This window comes from Apis mellifera, linkage group LG11, assembly GCF_003254395.2.
Source record: "Apis mellifera strain DH4 linkage group LG11, Amel_HAv3.1, whole genome shotgun sequence".
Classification (NCBI taxonomy): domain Eukaryota; kingdom Metazoa; phylum Arthropoda; class Insecta; order Hymenoptera; family Apidae; genus Apis; species Apis mellifera.
Window position 1 is genome coordinate 2,003,756 of NC_037648.1, and position 21,365 is coordinate 2,025,120.

Here is a 21,365-nt window from a genome sequence, read left to right on the forward strand (position 1 = left end):
GTATCGGCCGCCATATTTCTCGCAGCGATCGCGCTCTCTCTCTCTCTCTCTCTCTATCGGTAATCCTCCGGCGGAGGAAGAGAAAGAGAGAGAAGGAGAAGAGGAGGAAGTAGCCGACCGGTTCCAGGAGGAGAAAAGCCAATATGGACACTGGTCAATCCGATTTCCACTCTCCCTCTCCCTTCAAATATGTTACGGTGATATCGAGGAGGAGGGGAGAGGGTTCGGTCCCGACACGGAGGAGGCGTGTTAAGAGAGGGGGACGGGGGTCAAAGATATCCTCCTTGATATCCTTCCGTTGCGTCCATCGCCTCGTGGACACGTTCCACGTGGTGGTCTCTCCTGAGAGAGAGAGAGAGGAGCGCGATCTATTATTGACGAGACGGAGTGGAGATCGTTGTAAGTCGCTGGTCAGACATTCCCTTCCTCTCTCCTTCACTTCGCCCTCGACTATGCAAAACTAGAAGGCTCCTTCCGGTTCTCGAATTAATATATTATTATTTATTTTATACCCAAAATTAATTAAGATTTGAATTTAGATAGATTTATTTTCTAAGCTCTTCTTGTGGAATAAAATTTAAGCATTTAATTTTCTCTTGTGGTTGTGGGATTGTTGACGTGGACAACAATCCCTTTGACTTCAAACAACCCCATAAGAAGAAATCTAATGGCGTTGAATCGCATGAGATCTAAACAAGAGAGTACAGGACCAGAAAATTTCTCGTAATTGAATCGTTTCATTAGCTGTACAGCACGTGACATTTTTGTTGGAATCACATATCGTCCAATTTCAATAGAAAGAACCGTGTTATCGTGTCGCTGTATCGAGCACTATTAGGTTGTTGCTTGACCAGCCTTCTTCTCAAAAAAGTATGACGTCTCCTGTTCAAAATCCACACCAAATGATGACACGTTGCGGGTGCATTTGTTTCTCACACGTGGGTTCTCCGAACTCAAAATACAGCAATTTTACCGATTAACGAAGCCATCGAGATGAAAATGAAATGCTTCATCGCCAAACTTTCATCATTTTTAAAATATCGTTCAATAATAAAGACACGTTATCGTGTAATGCTCCATTATTACTAATAACCCTAAACTGTCAGCTGTCAAACTATTCTTCTTTTAAGAGTTGCGGATAACTGGATGCAAAAATGGCGGCAAATTCAAATCTTAATTAATGTTCGAAAGAGGCACGAGTTGTAAGAAATAAAGAGAGCGAAACTTTGGACGAGGAAGGACGTCGAGGAAAAACGGTGGCGGCCAATAGAGGCTTACAAGCCGCCAGTTTTGCAACTCTTCTCTCTCTTTCTCTCTCTCTCTCTGTCTCTCTTAACTCTCGATCCTATAAATCGTGCGTCGAGCAAGTAGTAACGCCCAGCTCGTTTCGCTCTGGTCACAATCGGGACAATGACGCGCGTGGAGAGGGAGAGAGGGAGAGAGGGAGAGGGAGAGAGGGAGAGGGAGAGAGGGAGAGGGAGAGAGGGAGAGAGCGCGTCTAGCAGAAGGGAAGGCAGAAATATGGCGGTCCTCCTGCTCGATTCAGCTCGAGTCGAGTCGAGAGATAGGAAGAGGGCGAAAGAGGAGGGTATGTGTGTGTGTGTGTGTGTACGTATGTGTACGCGTGTACAGGGTGTCCTGTTGTTCCTGGGAGGGAGGGTGGCTCTGGCCGATTCTTTAAAGAGACGGGGACGACTCTTTTTTGCAAACATCTTTTCTTCCATCTCCGATCTTTCGTAAGGCGAAGTTGGAATTAAAGCACTTTTCTTTCACCGAATCAAGGAAAAATTTCTATCCTATGAAATCAATTTGGAATTTGGAATTTTAAAAGGAAAGAGAAAATCCATCGCTCGATTCTCAATATCCTTTCCTTTCAACATCCCCAATCAACCAATTTGGAATTTCATTTTGAAATGACACACGATAAATTTCTAAAGAAAGAAAAGAAATCCTTTTTGTCTTATAATTGCATGAGAGAAAGAGAGAAAGAGAGAGAGAGGAAAATTTCTATCAAATCAACTAATTTGGAATTTCATTTTAAAAGGAAAGAGAAAATCCATCACTCGATTCTCAACATCCTTTCCTTCTTTTCTACCAAATCAAGGAAAAATTCCTACCAAATCAATTTGAAATTTTATTTTGAAATAATAGTAATGATAAATTTCTAAAAAAAAAAAGAAAAATCTTTTTTATCTTATAATAGTACGAGAAAGAGAGAGAAAGAGAGAGAGAAAGGAAAATTCCTAATCTACCAAATCAACTAATTTGGAATTTCATTTTAAAATAATACATGATAAATTTCTAAAGAATGAAAAAAAAATCCATCACTCTTTTTCACCAAACCAAGAAGAAATTCCTATTCTACAAAATCAACCAATTTGGAATTTCATTTTAAAAAGAAAGAAAAAATCCATAACTTTATTCTCAACATCCTTTCCTTCTTCTTTTCCACCAAACGAAGAAAAAATTCCTATTCTACCAAATCAACCAATTTGGAATTTCATTTTAAAATGACACACAATAAATTTTTAAAGAAAGAAAAAAAAATCCATCATTCTTTTTCACCAAACCAAGAAAAAATTCCTATATTCTACCAAACCAATTTGGAATTTCATTTTAAAAGGAAAGAAAAAACCCATCACTCGATTCTCAACATCCTCTCCTTTCAACATCCCCAATCAACCCCCCAACATCCCCAATTTGGAATTTCATTTTGAAATGACACACGATAAATTTCTAAAGAAAAAAGAAAAAATCCTTTTTGTCTTATAATAGCACGAGAGAAAGAGAGAGAGAGAGGCAGAGGAAACTTCCTATCCTATCAAAAAATCAACTAATTTGGAATTTCATTTTAAAAAGAAAGAAAAAATTCATTCTTCTTTTCCAACAAACCAAGAAAAAATTCCTATTCTACCAAATCAATTTGGAATTTCATTTTAAAATAATACACGATAAATTTCTAAAGAAAAAAAAGAAATCCTTTTTGTCTTACAATTGCACGAGAGAAAGAGAGAAAGGAAGAAAGGAAGGAAAGACAACGATTGTACGCGGAGTACACCCTGTATATACGTACACAATAAAGAGCGAGAAAGTCCGCGGGCCGAGGAAAGGGTGTGGAGGGACTAGAAACGGGAGGGGGAGGTTCGAGGAGGTGGAAGTCGCGGGGCTCCACCTTCTTAATTCAGGGAGAGGCGATAAAAATGACAGAGCCACTGCTCGGCCGCGCTGACTTATATCCATTTACTACACAACGGGCGGCTGACAAAAAATAAGAATGGAATAAATAATAGCTTGCTCCTCATTCAAAAGGATAACAAATGCGTCTCTGAAAAGGCTCCGCCATGACAATGGGGTGGAGAGTCGCTTACACAAGCGCGAGGAATACTCCTCTCCTCCCTCCTCCAACCTCGTGTTTTCCTCCTAACCATCCATCCATCCATCCAATATCGTAATTGAGAATATATCGTCTCTTCTTCGAAAATCGTTTTCTCGATCTCGAAAAAATACGTCTCTTCTCCGAAAATCGTTTTCTCGATCTCGAAAAAATATACGATCGTTTCGTAATTGAAGACAAAAAAAAAAAGAAAAGGAAAAGCTTCAGGGGTGGATGCGAAGAATAGGTGGGTCAACAATGACGACACCCCTTCGAAAGAGCGAGCAACGACGAAAGGAGCAACGCCGACTTATGTTCCCGCGTGTATGGAGCGGTCGTAAAGCGGGTTAAATCCGCGTCTCTCTCTGGTCGAAAATGGCGAGGAAGGGGGGAGGGGGAGAGGGATCTTTCCTTTTGTGAGGGGGGAGGGAGAGAGGTAAGAGTGGCAGGGAGCACAATGGGCGCCGCGCACAGCGGCCCCGCTCGGGGCGCCCCTAATCGGATTAGAGTGGTGCACTAAAAAAGAGCAAACGCCCGAATCGCATTTATATTAGCTTCGTGAATGAGTCGTAAATATTTATGTTTGGCCCACGGAAGGAGGGGGGAGAATGCGCGGTTGGCCCGCCGCTAATCGGTTCACGGGTGTCGTCACAATTGGACAATAACCTCTTCTACCTATCTTTCTAAACGTGTGTGCTACCGTTTTTCGAAAAAAAAAAAAAAAAAAATCTGTGAAAACCTGTCAAAACCTGACGGATCTTTTTCTCCTCTTTCTTTCTAGATGGAATTAACGAAATGAAAATATTTATTTCATGTATATTATAAATATTTATTTTAGTGCAATTTAAGTACATAAAATTTTGAATTTTATAGTATTGATTAAATTAATAAATTAGTTATAATATTTTCATAACATTTAAATTGTGTTTAAAAATAAATAAAACTATATTATATCTAAAAATCTAAAGAAATATTTTGATGAAATATTCGTGTATATTTAATTATATACTATTACTTGATAATCTGTGAAAACTTGTCAAACTGACGGATCCCTTTCTCCTTTCTCGATGGAATTAACGAAATAAAAATATTTATTTTATACATATTATAAATATTTATTTTAGTGTAATTTAAGTACATAAAATTTTGAATTTTATAGTATTGATTAAATTAATAAATTGGATATTAATTACAATATTTTCATAACGTTTAAAAATAAATATTTAAAACTATATCTAATTTAATTAAAGAAATATTTTGATAAAATATTCGTGTATATTTAATTATATATTATTACTTGATAATCTGTAAAAAAAAATTTGTGAAAACCTGTCAAACTGAGGGATCCCTTCTCCTTTCTCTTTCTCGATGGAATTAACGAAATAAAAATATTTATTTTAGTTTCATATAAAATTTTGAATTTTATAGTATTGATTAAATTAATAAATTGAATATTAGTTATAATATTTTCATATTTTCAACATTTAAATTGTGTTTAAAGATAAATATTTAAAACTATATTATATCTAATTAAAGAAATATTTTGATAAAATATTCGTATATATTTAATTATATACTATTATAGTTATTATTGTTCATCTTCTTCATAAATTTTAAATATAATTGACTTATTTTACTTCCAGTCGCTCTTTTCTGACGATAAACTCGAATAACATTTTTGTGCGATGAATGAATACTAATATCTAAATCTAAATCTAAATCTTCTATGCATTAGCATAGAGAATTCTAACGTATCGAATATAAATATAAATATTTTTTTATTTCTTATCAGTATGCAATAGAATAATTATGATTTAAATACGATGTTACATGAAAATTAATAATTTCAAAAATATTTTAACTTTCAGTCTTACATGATTATCCTAACCTAACCTAACTTTATAAATGAAAATAATTTTTACGATTTTGAATATTCAAATTACAGCTTTTCTATTACTATGTATTCTATTACATATGTATAGTTTAGTTATATATATAGAATAGTTTCATTGTTTATAATTGATAGTATCTAGTATCTGATTATCCTAACCTAACTTTATAAATGAAAATAATTTTTACGATTTTGAATATTCAAATTACAGCTTTTCTATTACTATGTATTCTATTATATATGTATAGTTTAGTTATATATATAGAATAGTTTCATTGTTTATAACTGATAGTATCTAGTATCTGATTATCCTAACCTAACTTTATAAATGAAAATAATTTTTACGATTTTGAATATTCAAATTACAGCTTTTCTATTACTATGTATTCTATTATATATGTATAGTTTAGTTATATATATAGAATAGTTTCATTGTTTATAATTGATAGTATCTAGTATCTGATTATCCTAACCTAACTTTATAAATGAAAATAATTTTTACGATTTTGAATATTCAAATTACAGCTTTTCTATTACTATAAAATTATATGAATTACATATACATATGAGTATAGTTTCGCTGCAATCATCGGAATCAGATCGATTAATATTAAATCCCTAGAACAAAATCCCTAGAATAATTTATCGTAGTCTCGATAATTTCAAGAATTTTTTTATCTTTTCTATACCTTTAATTTTACAGTCCAAGCTTTACAAGCTTTCTTCTATTCCAAAAAGAAAGAGGAAAGCTTGAATAAACTTTGAATATACCTTATTCACCTCTAAAATTTCGTTCGCAAGGGAGGCGGCATTCGAAGACGCAAGAATTAGAGACGAAGCGATGGTTTTTGTCGTTGGCAGTGAGCCAACGCAATTCCGCAATGTTCAATTTCGAGTAAACGAACGACGAGGAAGCAAGCGAAGAACCCACCCCCTCCCCCTCGTGTACATTACCACCGCCGCCCAACTCGGCGGAGAAAGCACCTCGACGAGCGGAGGCAGGCAGCCGTGGAACGAAGAAAAGGGGAGGGGGTGGCATAAAAGACTCGACACTCCGTTATAATAAAGTCCACCCTTGGAAGCCTTCGTCCTCTCCCTCCCTCTCTCCCTCCTCCGTGGCAGCAGCATTACGCCATTCAACTTACTTTGTTCCTCAACTTTATTAATTTTTCCCTCGGTCTTGGGGGACCCGGCCACCCTTTCCTTCGCTCCTCCCTCCCTCCCTCCCTCCTCCAGCTCGCTTATATATCGGGGAAGGGAGGGGCGAAGAAACAGGGAAAGGGGTTCTTCCTCCTCCAGGAGTGAGAGGGAGAAGCTTTCTTGTGACGGGAAATTTAAAAATCTGTCTACGCGTTGTCGAACCACCCGAGGAAACTTTATTATTAGCGCCCGGCTCCTCCTCCCCTCCTGGGTCTCCTCTCCAGAGGGGAGGGGAGGGGAGAGCGGTGGTGGCGGCGCGGTTCGACGAACCACACCACGAACGGAGATATTGCTTTTATAAACTCATTTGCAGCCGCGGAGGGGAGGGGATGGAAGGGTAAGTTTTGACCCCCGGGCTGGGGTGGAGCGAGCCAGAGTTTCGTGGACAGGATTTGCACGGGACGGGGAGGAGGAGGGAGAGGGTTGACAAGGGCGGTTGGTGATTGATGCGACTCGTGCGACTAAAGACTCGCGAATAATTAGGGGGATCGTTCTTCGACACTTGGCCGGAGGTGTCGGGAACCTTTTTTCCCTCTCCCTCTCTTTTTTATTTTTTTTTTTTTTGGAGGAGAGACGTTATGCCTGGATCTTTGTTATGCTCGTCTTTGGAGGGGAAGGGGAGTTTGAAAGGGGGGAGAGGCATGTACAATGGCGATTAAGCGGCAAAGTTTGCGATTTTTCGGTGGTTAGGAGGGGAAAAGAAAAGGGGGAGGGATGAAATGCATAATCGTGTTCGTTATCGTTCCTTTTGCACGAGGATCTCAAATCTCAATTTGATTCGATTGAAAGATACAATTCCGAACATCTCTGCTCTTCTCGAAAAAGAAAAAAAAAAAAAAATAAAAGAATCGCGATCAAATCGAGCATCGACGTGTTTTATACGACGGAGGAAGAATAATGTCCGAAGAAAAAAAAAAAAAGAAAACCCACCACCGAGAGGAAGAAAAACCGAAAAAGAAAAAAAATCCCCCAATCTCTCCCCTCCAAACCAAAACCAAAACCAAAAAAAAAAAAGAAATAAAAATAGAACCGTAAAAAGAGCGGTACGAGGGGTTCTCAGGGAAAAAAAAAAAAGAAACGAAGAACCAACAAAAAAAAGAGGAGAAAACAAAGGTGTACGTACGGTCGGTGGTGCCGAAAATCGGTCGGACGATCGGGTCTGGTAGCCGTCGGAGCGGCAAGCGACGCCCCGTTGGAATAAATAATTCTCCGGTATGCGCGTATGGGCCGTGCCAAACAAGGACGCGAATCGTCCGTCCATCCTTCTCCTCTTCCTCTGTGCGCGCACACAGATGTACAATACGAATGGGTGAACGAACGATGGCCAGCATATATATATATATGTACACGTATATAGGCGATTTCATTGCCGGCGTGGAGTGGCGTTTGACCGACGTGTGATATGCAGCGACGAGCCGTGATGGAGGCGGCGCGGTTCCAGAGGGCGCAGGTGGCGCGGGAGGGAGAGGAGCCGTCCTCTCTTTTTCGTTTGCACGCTCGGTGCACCCCTTTTTTTTCCTACCTGCGCGCCTCCTCCTATCCGCAGCCCTTTCAAACGGCCGATGCAATATTCAGCGGCTCTTGGCAGAGTCACCCGTGCGCGAGGAGGGAGGAGGCTCGGTCGGGGTGGCTGGTGGCCAGTTCCCTCTCAGTTTGGCGAAAAAAAAAAAAGGAGAGGAGGGGAGGGTGAAAAAAAATAGAAAAAGAGAGCCACGTGGTCCGCGGAGCCTCCGACCGTCAAATTGGCGCCGCTGTCCATCAACCGAGCAGAAAGAGACGGAGCTCTCTCTCTCTCTCTCTTTCTTTCGCTCTGTCTCCTTTTTTGCCCGCTTTTCCATTGCGAGGAATCTTCTAATTCCTTTTTTCGTGTTTTTTTGGAAAACAGTTTGCGTGGAAATCGATTCGCGTTGCTCCTGAAGAGAAAAGAGATTGGACGTTTCTTCTTCTTTATTTAAAAATGTACTTTTACCGTGGAAACTATGTATTCTTCGAATACATAATCGGATCGAATATAGTTACGGCTGTAGTATTCAACTTTTACTACGCTTTCGTTTATACAAAGCGAGCGAAATTCGAGCAAACTTCGCCAAAATATCTTTTTACAGGGGACGGAATAGGCCGATAAATTCTCGACTTTTCTTGGGTTTAACGGGAGAGCACTTTTACGCCGAGTGAAAAGAACGAAGGCGTTCGAGGCGCGAGAAAATTAAACGTCGAATCTCGGAGGAGAGGGTCTCCCCTTCAAAGGGGAGAGGCGTTACCAGCGAGATGGTATAATCGCAGTTAGGCTCAATTCATTAAGGAGTTTAAAGGGGGAGCGAGGGAAGGAAAGAAGGAAGGAAGGGAAGGGACGAAGCTCTCTCTCTCTCTCTCTCCCCCTCCCTTAATGGTTTTCTCAATTACGTGGCCAAAGTCGACGAATGGCGAACCTGTTTCCTTCCACCCGTAATGAAATAAATTAGTGGGAAAAATAGCGCAATTATTGGCTTGCCAATCTCTCGCGGTCACTCCTGACCCGTGTAACGCAGAAAGAAGAAACTGTAGTGGGAACGTTGTCCGCCATCGATTGGACGGAGGGAATCAAGGGAAGATAATCCATTATCGGGGGCAAATTTCGCTCTTCCACCCTTTTTTCAACCTCCCCGTTGTCCGATCCAATTACGATCTCAAAGGCGATCTTGATCGACTTGGAATATTTTAAGAGACGGTTTGGTAAATTAATTTTAAAACGGTTCAATTCCTTCTTAATTTTATACAATTTTATTACAATTTTCGAAATGGCGAAAAAATTAGACCAAGATAAATATATAATAATAATACTAAACCTATTCCACGCGTGTATTTCGAACAAAGAAGTTGACCTCGCTACAAAGACGAAACGTTGGAAAGGCGGCGTAAATCGTTTCTTAGAAACGGTGGTCATTGAAACGCGTAATGGCCTCGAGGAGCGGTTGTAAACAAATCGTAAAAAAAGGAGCTACGATCCGCTCTGCTCGCTATTCAATTCTGGTTAATAGTCTCACGAGAGGGCGTCATAGGAGTGTGGCCCTTATAACGTCGCTCTTCGTTTCGGTGACTGCCTCTTTTTCAACGCGGATCGTTACAACCCGTAAAAGTCGAGTCGTTTTCGGGGGATAAAACCTTTTTTGCTTGAACTTTTGGTTGCCTGATGAAATGTAACTTAAATCGATTTACTTATCGATAGCAAGTTTCGTTTATTCGTTCGAAGAATCGAATAATTAAAATCGAATCGAAACCAAAGAAGGGACTTCAAATTAATCAAATATCACCGCGACGAAATTTAGACAATTTTCCATCCTTCCTCAGAGAATAACAGATGATCGATTATTAATCAATAATTAATCGTATTTCAAATATTGAGCTATCCCGTGACACGTTCGTGGATCAATATATAAATATAGTTCAATCCAATTCCAATAATTAATAATTAAAATTCCAATCCTTTCTTTTGTAAAATTGAACATAAATTCACTACTTTGTCCATTCTATTTAAATTAAAATATGCACAAACTTTCTATTAAACATCACCACTTATTTTCCTTCTTGAAAACTTTTCACACGAGACACGAATTCGTAACAACTCATCCTTTCGGATACAACGGTAATCGGCCTTTAACCCTCCTTCTGGTATTTCTAAATTACGATATCCTCCGTGACCGCAATCGAATCGAGAATTAATTCTCACCCGAGACGGCAACATTTTCGCACGTATTATAAGAATTTTCGAACGGAAGGAAGGAAGGAAGGAAGGAAGGAGAAATGAAAACCGATGCACGCGTGACTGTAATATCTGATCCGCGGCTCCTCCCTATAAGCCAATATCAACAGAGAGCTCCGGTTTCGTGGTAATAATGAAAGTTAAATATGGCGGTCGATCTGGCGGGGCGACGAGTGGTCGACGAATCAATGTTTCACGGATGTTCGTGCCGCGAGCCGTCCTCCCGGGGATTAATTAAGCGTCGTTCACATAGGGACACTAACTCGTAAACACCTGTCCCGTGTTTTAAGCACGAATCGCAAATAACGAGTCTCCTCCGTCGATAAGGAAGAGAAAAGAAAATATTAAAAAAAAAATGAGAGAAAATTCAAATTGTCGACTCTTTTATTATACTATTTACACGAATGCCACCGGGTAATAAAAACAGGGCAATTCTATACAAATTTATAAGCGAAGAAAATCTATGGAGCCACGATACGTATAATAAAAGTCTATTCAACGAATAGAGGGAGGGGGGATCGGCACGACATCATCGATACAATCCATTGTCCACTCTCGAGTCCACAATGTATCCGCGAACCTTGGACCAGGACGAAACAGATGCTCTCTCTCTCCAAACGCTTTCACAGACTGTCCGCGTATAATTGATATCCCCTTTTCTTACCGGGTGATTAATCATTTTCCAAGTGTCACTGACACACCACCGAGTGTAACGGGTAACCATAAAGAGCCGCAACGTTTGACGAACCCTGTATCAAAATATTTGTATACAACCGTGGACCAGCCCGTTTTATTGCCCTTTCTAGAGGCTCGAGTTTAGTGTTTTTACGGGAGAAAAAAACAAGAAGTAAACAGAACGTTCGAGAAGAAAACAGTACTCTACATTTTTTGTCGCCGCGTTATCAAGATGGAACCGGTATAGAATTTCACAATTCGCAGAATTAAATTACTCTGTTCCATGTCTCCTAACGTATAATATTTTAAAAGACTAGGATTAAGACATAGAAGAAATTTGAAAATATAACATAATCCCTTCGAAATGCATGATACTATTAAATCTACTGAAAGAATGATTCTCACACAAATTTTTTTACCAACTATTCTATAATCCAAACAATTGTGAAAAGGATAATTAAAAATCAAACGAAAAAGATTGAAAATGATTCTCGAGACACAGGATCACGCTATTCTATAATCTACCATCGAAATTAAAATAAAAGAAAAATTCAATAATCAAACGTGCTGAACAAAGATACACATCGCACGTATTCTCCTCGTAAGAAAGGTCGAGCGAAAGAAAGAGGGAGGGAGAAGAGAGAGAGAGCAAGCCTTTCGGGTCTCGATTATCTCGTAAAATACGCGCGACAGGCCGAGTTCTTAGTTATTGCCGGAAGCGGAGGGCGATCCTCGGGGCTTTATGCTCGCGCGTGTGTGCGCGCATAGGAAAAGCCAGTGCGTGGGTAAACACGCGTTAGTTACGTGACCGGTCTTTATCTGGTGGGAGCCACTACCTAAAAAGACGCGTCGCGGGAGCTGATTCGAAATAAATCGAGGAGACCTGGCTTCCTTTCCGGTCCTTCGTTAAGCCTATTACGGCCCGGGCAGAGTGAAGGCAGAGTGAAGAAGGTGGCGCGCGAGTCATTCGTAATCCTTATGCGTGTGCATTTACAAGCTCCGAAAAGGCCCGGCCCATGTATAATATCCTACACAGGCCATCCTGGATCCGAGAGAATCGTTTCTCTGCCCGAAATGTATTATTTTTCTCCCCCCTCGCTCCTCCATCAAGCAAGACGGATGGATGGTTGCCCGGTTAAGAGCCGCCAGGCTTACGGCTACTTTAATTGTCGCGAGGTTTTGTCCGACCGAAAATTTTGGAATTTTAATTCTCGATATAATGATTTTTTTTTTTTTTAGAAATATTTCTTTTCTTCTTTATGGAGACAAATAGGTTAAGAGAGCTGGATTTAAGAGTTCCAAGGGCTTATGGTTACTTAATTGTCGCGAGGTTTTGGCCAGAAAATTTTGGAATTTTAATTCTTGATATAATGATTTTTTTTTTTTTAGAAATATTTCTTTTCTTCTTTATGGAGACAAATAGGTGCTGGGTTAAAAGTTTCAAGGGCTTACGGCTACTTTAATTGTCGCGAGGTTTTGGCCAGAAAATTTTGGAATTTTAATTCTCGATATGATTTTTTTTTTTTTTTAGAAATATTTCTTTTCTTCTTTATGAAGACAAATAGGTTAAGAGAGCTGGATTAAGAGTTCCAAAGGCTTATGGTTACTTAATTGTCGCGAAGTTTTGGCCAGAAAATTTTGGAATTTTAATTCTTGAGATAATGATTTTTTTTTTTAGAAATATTTCTTTTCTTCTTTATGGAGACAAATAGGTGCTGGATTAAGAGTTCCAAGGGCTTATGGTTATTTTGTCGCGAAATTTTGGCCAGAAAATTTTGGAATTTTAATTCTCGATATAATGATTTTTTTTTTTTTTAGAAATATTTCTTTTCTTCTTTATGGAGACAAATAGGTTAAGAGAGCTGGATTAAGAGTTCCAAGGGCTTATAGTTACTTAATTGTCGCGAGATTTTGGCCAGAAAATTTTGGAATTTTAATTTCTTGAGATAATAATTTTTTTTTTTAGGAATATTTCTTTTCTTCTTTATCGAGCGAGACAAATGGTGCTCGATTAAGAATTTCAGACTTATCTATTTGTTGCGAGTTTATATTGTTTGGAATTTTAATTTTTGAGATAGAAATATGTTTTTTAGAAATTTAAGTTAAGAAAATCGTTTTTCTTAACTTAGATGTGCATTTCTTTCCTTCGCTTCTTTATCGAGCGAGATATAAATAGATATAATAATGGCCGCTTAAGAGTCGCAGGTTTATTTAATTATTGTTCGTATAGGAATTTTAATTTTTGAAATAAACAATTATATTTTTTGGAAATTTAAGTTGTGTGAAAAGATCTGGATCTAAAAAAATCGGTTTCCTTATCTTCTTTATCGATTGAAATGGACGATGCTCTGTTAAGCAAGTTACTCAATCATTGAGAGATTATATCCAAAAAATATTGATATTGGAATTTTAATTTTTGAGATAAGAATACGTTTTTAGAAATTTAAGATAGGAAAAGTCAAATATTTTTAGTACAAATTCTCATGCAAACGAAATTAAAATATTAAAATATCTTCAAACAAAATTTACTTAATTTTGACAGCAAAAAATTAATTATTACACTCTGCATATTATATTTATCGTAAACTATAAATATACTATTTTATCAAAAAAAACAAGAGACACAATAATAAAAGTGAACCTAAAACTCAACCCAAAAATCTAAAATGTATCTCATAAATACAATATCTCATAAATACAACACTTCTTTGATTCTTATTTCTCAAAACAAAAAAAAAACAAAAAAAAATTGAAACTTATTTAAAAACCCTCTTCAACTCGACAATAAAATAAAATCACGAGGAAAAAACGAGGAATAAATAGATACAAATACCCCACATCCAAGATAAAAACGAGCAAGAAACAGGTCCAAGTTCCGGGAATGGAAGGACGCCTCCCTCCTTCATTCACTCCGCATCCACCAACTCCCTTAAGCCTCTCTCTGCTACTACCTGTTCCTCTCCCCCCCCCCCTCCCCTTCCCTTCCTCCCGAGAAAAGGCAGCCTGGTGGCCGTGGTCATCAGTCATCCCGGATCGCTTTTCTCGTACATCACACGCTGCGTTGAATCCTGGAACGGAGCGAGTCCAGGAGGGCCCCCATTATTCGTCATTACACGGTCACTCGTGAAAACACATTTCGAATGACTATCCCCCTCCTCCCCTCCTTTCTTTCTTCACGAGCGTCGAAGAGGTGGCCGCCCTCGTGTTCACACGACGCGGTGCATTCGTGGAAGCGGCGGGGCCCGAATTGCGGTGGGCCCGAACGTCAATATTTGGAATCCGCTTGTCTGCGAATGATCGAGCGCGGATCTTCTTCCTCGTATCTCGTGGGAATTGAGTTCGACACAATGAGATCGAGACCGAGGCAAATATTATTTTATTGGATCAGGAAATTTATTTAAATTACCCAGATCGTTCAATATCAAATAATAAATTTATTGTAATCGTTACTGGATAATTTTCAGTGTCGAAGGAAATAAAGAAAGTTTATTTAAAATTAAAAAGAAATTATATTAGATATTTATTATATTATATTAGATATTTATTAGATATTTATTATATTATATTAGATATTTATTATATTATATTAGATATTTATTAGATATTTATTATATTATATTAGATATTTATTAGATATTTATTATATTATATTAGATATTTATTAGATATTTATTATATTATATTATATATTTATATATTACATTATATTATTATATTAGATATTATATATTATAAAAATATATATTTTCGTTTCAATCTATACGATCGTAAAATTATTCCGAGGATAAATTGAAACGGGTTCGAAACGCGAGAATCGTCGCCAGAATCAATGCCCCACGTCTAATCACAAGTTGGAGGGCACGCGTCCGTTTGATGGGTTCATTAGGCGTCGGGACGCCGTCCGCATCCAGATCTCGCTTCTACGCCGGCTCCGTATCCTCGCGGGATTGGTTTCAGTTGTACGCGACCGGATTGCTTATCGCAACGTTGATCGAAGGAAGGAGGAAACAGTTGGCCGCAAGGTGATCGAGGCTGATTGGCGGAGGTCGTAATTCTTGGGGGTGTATCTTTGGTTTCCGGTTTTACGATTATTCCTTTCGTGGAAATTCGTTCTATTCGATTATTGTGTTGAAAGTGTATGATGATTTGTTCATAGTTTATTCGAAGGAGTAAAAGCGGTAAATTTTTGTTCGAGGATAGAAGAGTGATAGGGAAGAATAATTTTGGATCAATTATTTCGCAATACTTTATAAAAATTGAAAGAAAAATTATTCTAAAAATTTTAAATTAAAGATAAGAATGAAAAATATCATAATATTAACGTTTACGTTCAATCTATAAATTTCACAAGTAATTCCTCGAATCACGCGACCTCTACCCTAAAAACTACTCGAGAGAGGTAAATAACCAATATACATACATCAAGAATCGCCTCTCGTTAAACCATCCCATAATTTACATCGATCTTATCCAAAAACAACGTGCGCACCCTCAACGTCGTTCTTATCCGATACCTGCCTCCGTCTATTTTATCAAAATTGCTCGAGGCAGACGATAAGGCTCGAGCCCGCATTAAAATCGATATTAAAAAAAACTGGTCGAGTAGCTGCCGTAGTTCCAACGAAGACTTTTAAATATCAATCGATTAAAAAATTCACTACGATTACCGTAGTGAAAAATTAAAGATCGAAACGAATTAAAAAAAAAAAATCCACTCGATTAAATCGAATTCGTTCTATCCCCAAATATAATCTTATTTCAATTAATTCCCATTGGGAATCGTTAATAGTTAATTTTCCCCGATATTTGAATAAAATAAACGAAAAAGGAGAGCGTACGATTTCACATATTCACGGCCGATTCTGGTATGCGCTACGTACGCGCGAATCTTATCTTATCCGGTGCGCTGGTTCCCGGTCACCAAAGGGTTATTCGTACTTAATTCCTTATCTTGTAAAGCAGCGCACTTAAGATTGCCCCCACCCCTTCGGATCGCGATGCGCGCGCCGCCACGATCGGCGCGTCGGACGTGCGCACGCGTCGCATTGTCTCGTCGAGGATGCGCAAAGGATCTTGGGTAGCGAACAGGTCCGCGTAGGCGGACCGGACATTGTACAGGTGACCGCCGGTCATTGTGATGGCAGCACCGATCAAGGATCCTTTTTTATTCTGTATCGCTCGAAACCAAGAATAATCTTTAAACTCTCCGAATCACACGTTTCCTTAATACTGATATAACTTTTAACGACGTAAGATTGATTATACTTATATAAGATTCCGTATGATTAATTTTAAAGATATGTCTCGAGGTATATCTAACGCGGAAGAGGAACTCGTGTTTTACGTTGCTTTCCCAACTTTCTTTGGCAAGAGAGCCGCGAGGGATGGACAATGGGGGCAGATAACGGACGCGTGTAAAGCGGAAAGAGAGTGGCCGAGCACAGAGGCCGATACAACACAACGGGCCGGTGTCCCGATTGCACAATGAAAGGCAGAGGCAACCACCACCGCCTACCTTGGCCAGGGATCACCTCCCGCGGGCAAAACCTTTTAGTCCTTCCTTCGACACACGAGAATACGGGTACACGTTTGTCAACTACCTCGTGCTGGCAAAGATATGCGAGGGGAGGGGGGAGAGCGGGGTTCAAAAAGCCTTCAAAAAGAGTCCACCGGTCAAACAAATTGGCGGAGCCGAGTTTTCTGGTTTTACGCCGTGGTCGTTCACAGTACGGGGTAAAATAGCTTCGTTCCTCTGAGAGGGAAAAGTCGTGTTCGAAGCGTGGCTTAAAGAGCTGTCGTCTCCGATTCCATACACTCTCTACGTCTACATTTGCACGATCCTTCGAAACCCCCTCCACTGTTCCGGAATGCGTTTCGTTTGGAAAGGTATCGCGTTGAAGATAATTGATTTAATTAACTTCAAATTTATTCCGCTCTCTCTCAATAACGCTTTGGAAAAATTCTATTCCTATTCTAATCTTAATTTCTCGAATATTAAAAATGCACGAATAAATAACTTTACTTTCAAAAAAAGTTGTATCTTCTTGCATTTATCTTACCTTAAAAAATATTAATTTCAATTTCAGAAAACGTGAACACTTTTCCCTGCTATACAATCTACTAAAAATCTTCCTAAAAAGTATACTATGTAGACTCTTAACGCGGCAATCAATTCCCGCTGTCTCTCGTAATCGTCGTAAGCGACGTTCTCTGTCCAAGAGTAAAAATTGATTCGGCACACGGCTACCGCCGCCGCCGCGTGTCCTAGCAGGCGGACGGACAAATGAAAAATCGTTCGAGCAACGAGCGTCCGGGCGCCTCTTCGAGCCGAGAGAGAGAGAGAGAGAGAGACGACGACGAGAAGGAAAAGACGGCGGCGCGGAGGCGAAACTCGTTAGGTTCGAAATAGTTGGACCACTACTAATTCAGGCTGACATAATTGGGGGTGTTTGTTACCTGCACACCCTCGTACCACCGCCTCCTCGTACAAGATCGTATAACGAAGAAGAACATGGAAAACCTCTTCGGGCGATCCTAGGGGTCGATAGGCGATGCTATCGTCGCCCGACAGCTTGTTGTAGCCCAACCTGGCCTCATCCTCTCGCCCCCCTCCCTCCCTCTAATCTCTTGCTACGGGCTACTTGGGTGTCTCTGTCCCACCTTCCACCGTCCCAACCCTCCCTCCCTTCCGCCCATGTACACCGCGTTGTTCCTTCGCGTTCCTTTCTCCTCTCCTTTCCTTCTCCCTCCCCACCCGTCCACCACGTGACTTTTCCTTTCCCTCAGTGGCGCTATCTACTCGGCTCGAAGTGTGTTTTCTTCTTGCTTCTTGCTCCTTGTCGATCGTCCGCGCTTTCTCTATGGTCGTCTTACTTTTCCTACGGACACGATATGCGATACGTGTGTGTGTGTGTATATATGTATTCGATGACCCGAAGATAGCCGAAAGATATTCGCGACTGGAGACAGTCCGCTTCTGACTATGCTGAATAGAATTCGTGCGTGTATCCTACGGGTAATGTCAAAAGTGGTTAAGATTGTATAACAGATAAATTTAATCTTCTATTCGATCGAATAATCGAGGGGGGAAAAATCTTTCGAACATCAATCGTAGAATATTATTTCTTTCTCTTTTCTTATATTCGAGTATATCGAAATCTTATTAAAAAAAGCATTCGTTTCTTATTATTCTATCGACACGTGCTATATACTTTATAAACGCAACATTGTCTCGTGTTCAAAATCTCATGGAGCAACGAAAGAAATTCACATCTCTCTTCGATAAAACTTCGAGTTTGAAATTTTTCTGCCTCTTGAAACATTCTATAACCCGGTCTCGCCGCACATATTGTGTACTTCATCCGCTCGCAAGTCCTCGACGATTACGGGCTGTTTGGATCGGTATGCTTTGTATTTCGGTATCGTTGATCGTTCGAAGGCTCGATTTACAGCGCGGCGTGACGGTAGATTCTGCCCGATATTTCACGTATTGCACGACTCGCATTTGCTACGTGGATCAAGTATCCCTTTTATCGATAATTGATCTCTGATAATGGAGGATTGGTTTCGAATGAATTACGTTCCTCAAATGACGATTCTATATTATTTTGGAATCAAGATAAATTTTCTACGATATATGGATTTGAAATATTTTTTTTTTTCTTTATAGGAAGATAAATTACAAAAATTAAAATTTTAATAAATTACGTCAAAAATATTCGTTTCTCGAACCAATTAATTTTATAAAATACAGACTTGCTGACTTTCCACCCAACTTTTACAACTTACAACTCCTCGTAGAGAAGTTAACAGAGATTTTCCAAATGTTTCTCCCCAACCCGGCTGAAGATGTTTGCTCGGCCCGCGAGAGACACGCGAGAAAAAGAAAATGGTCGACGCGCAAATATCTTGATCCTTGGACAAACAGCTGGTCACACGTACATTTGGGCCCGAAAAAGATGGAAAGAATGGGCTTAAACCGTTAACTGGAAAAATTCTACTTTAAAAATTCCATCAATTGTTCAAGATAAAAATAAAAATTAGTATAAATTAAAGTGCAAACTTTCAATAATTACAAAAAAAAAAAAAATACAAAATATTCTGATAATTATCTCGCGATCCCTTTTTCACTGGATCGTTCAAAAATTGCCGAGTATTTTGCCAGCCAGCCTCTCGTGTTCGAGCGAGAACGGACGGATTTAAACTCGAGTCAAGTACGCCGGCTGATAAAAGCTGGAAACATCGCGCGTACGGTGTAAACCGTGCGAGGCCGAGTGTGTTGTTTCGCTCTTAGACCCTACTCGAGCTGCCAACAACTCTCTCTCTATCTTTCGGCCAACACTTTAGCCGCGCAGACTAAACGAATTCATCCCTTGATTTAAGGATTTCCCTTCGAAAAATATCGTTCTTGAGAATATAAGAATCTCGAGATCGAGAGTGACAAACTTGAGGGACAGGGATGGAAAAATTGTTTCCACACGTGTTTTGGCAATAATCTCCTCCTCGTGTATTTTTCTTCCTTGCACGAGAGAAATATGTCGGTTTTTCCCTGGAAATGGGGACCCCTGTCGTTTCGAAAATTTCTTTCCGTTCCGAAAGAAAGAAAAATTTTCAAACGGAACGATTCTTAAAATGAATAAAATTGGTTTTAGAATTTATCTTAAAGGATGGATTATATATATATTTGATTATGATATATCACGGCAGGGATGGCAAATGGGATTTTTATGTTATTTATCGTCTCTCTTTAATGAGATTCGCTCAACCTCATTAAACGCGTTTTGCTGCATTGTTCCCTCTCCTCCTCCTCCTCCCTTCCCCCTTTTCTTTATTCAATGCAACGCGATTGAAATGACTCCTGAGAACTTTTGCTGCCCCACGTCATCGCGATAATTTAAATAACTCCTCATCACGCGACTAAACAATTACAATAATACCTCGTGCACAAAGTTCTCCAAATGTCAAGAATTCCGCCATTTCCCGCTAATGGCATATAATTAACCCTTGCATATTTGTATCCCAATAACGTTCCGACAAACAAGATGGCTTTTTTAATGTATTTTTCATGTTTCGACGAAACACAACGTCGTCGTTGCGGTTGCGACGACGTCTTTCGAGTAGTACTTTTCCTACAATTCGCGATATTTAATATTCGTTTATTCGTTTATTTCATTATTGAATTCTTGAATTTGTTCTACATTTTCGAATAATTAGAAAAAAATGGGACAAAGATCGATTGAAACATCTCTGTACGTAATATTGGATTTAATTCAAACTGCTTTCGAATATAGCTTGAAAACAGTTCGTTTGAATAAAATTAAAAAAAAAAAAAATAAAGATCGATTTTATTATTCAATCCACGCGTAGCGCGTGTCCACGAGGATAGAAAGAGACAAGATCTTCTCGTGTCGCTATTCGTCGCAAGAAACTCGTGTAATACGAGTCCGTGGCCCCTGACCGGGTCTCGTGTCGTGTTTACGGGTCTTCCTCGACAACCTCGTGTTCCCCCCTCCCCCCCCTCCCCGCGCTTAATGGCCATATTTCCAGGGCCCGTGGGCCGTAAAAGTGACAAAAACCGGCGACACTCGTGCAGCGCATGTTCCACGTCTGTCAGCGCCCTCTGATCCTCTAGCGGCGGTCCATTTCCCCGTTCCCTTCGCTAAATAAGCGATAAAACCGCGTTTCCTTCCTTCCAACTACTCCTCGTCCAGGGAGGATAAACCGAGATGGAGAAATTTTATTTTTTTTTTTCTCTTTCGACTTGAAATATTGATTATTTTATGCGCTAATTTTAAATTTGTCACGTTTACGTGTTTATTCGATTCGAAGAGGTTGATCTTTTAAGAGGAAAAAATTTGACTAGTTTCGACTAGAAGGAATTGCTTTATGTATCTTCCTTTTTTTTTTTTCTTTCCAATTTAATCATTTATAAAAAATTATTAATCTTACGATTTCGGACTTGGACTTTTTAAATAATTTTTTTTTTCTTTCCAATTAATCATTTATAAAAAATTATTAATCTTACGATTTCGGACTTGGACTTTTTAAATAATTTTTTTTTCTTTCCAATTTGATCATTTATAAAAAATTATTAATCTTACGATTTCGGATTTGGACTTTTTAAATTTAAAAATTTTTTTTTCTTTCCAATTTGATCATTTATAAAAAATTATTAATCTTACGATTTCGGACTTGGACTTTTTAAATAATTTTTTTTTCTTTCCAATTTGATCATTTATAAAAAATTATTAATCTTACGATTTCGGACTTGGACTTTTTAAATAATTTTTTTTTTCTTTCCAATTTGACGTTTAATCATTTATAAAAAATTATTAATCTTACGATTTCGGACTTGGACTTTTTAAATAATTTTTTTTTCTTTCCAATTTGATAATTTATAAAAAATTATTAATCTTACGATTTCGGACTTGGACTTTTTAAATAATTTTTTTTTCTTTCCAATTTGATCATTTATAAAAAATTATTAA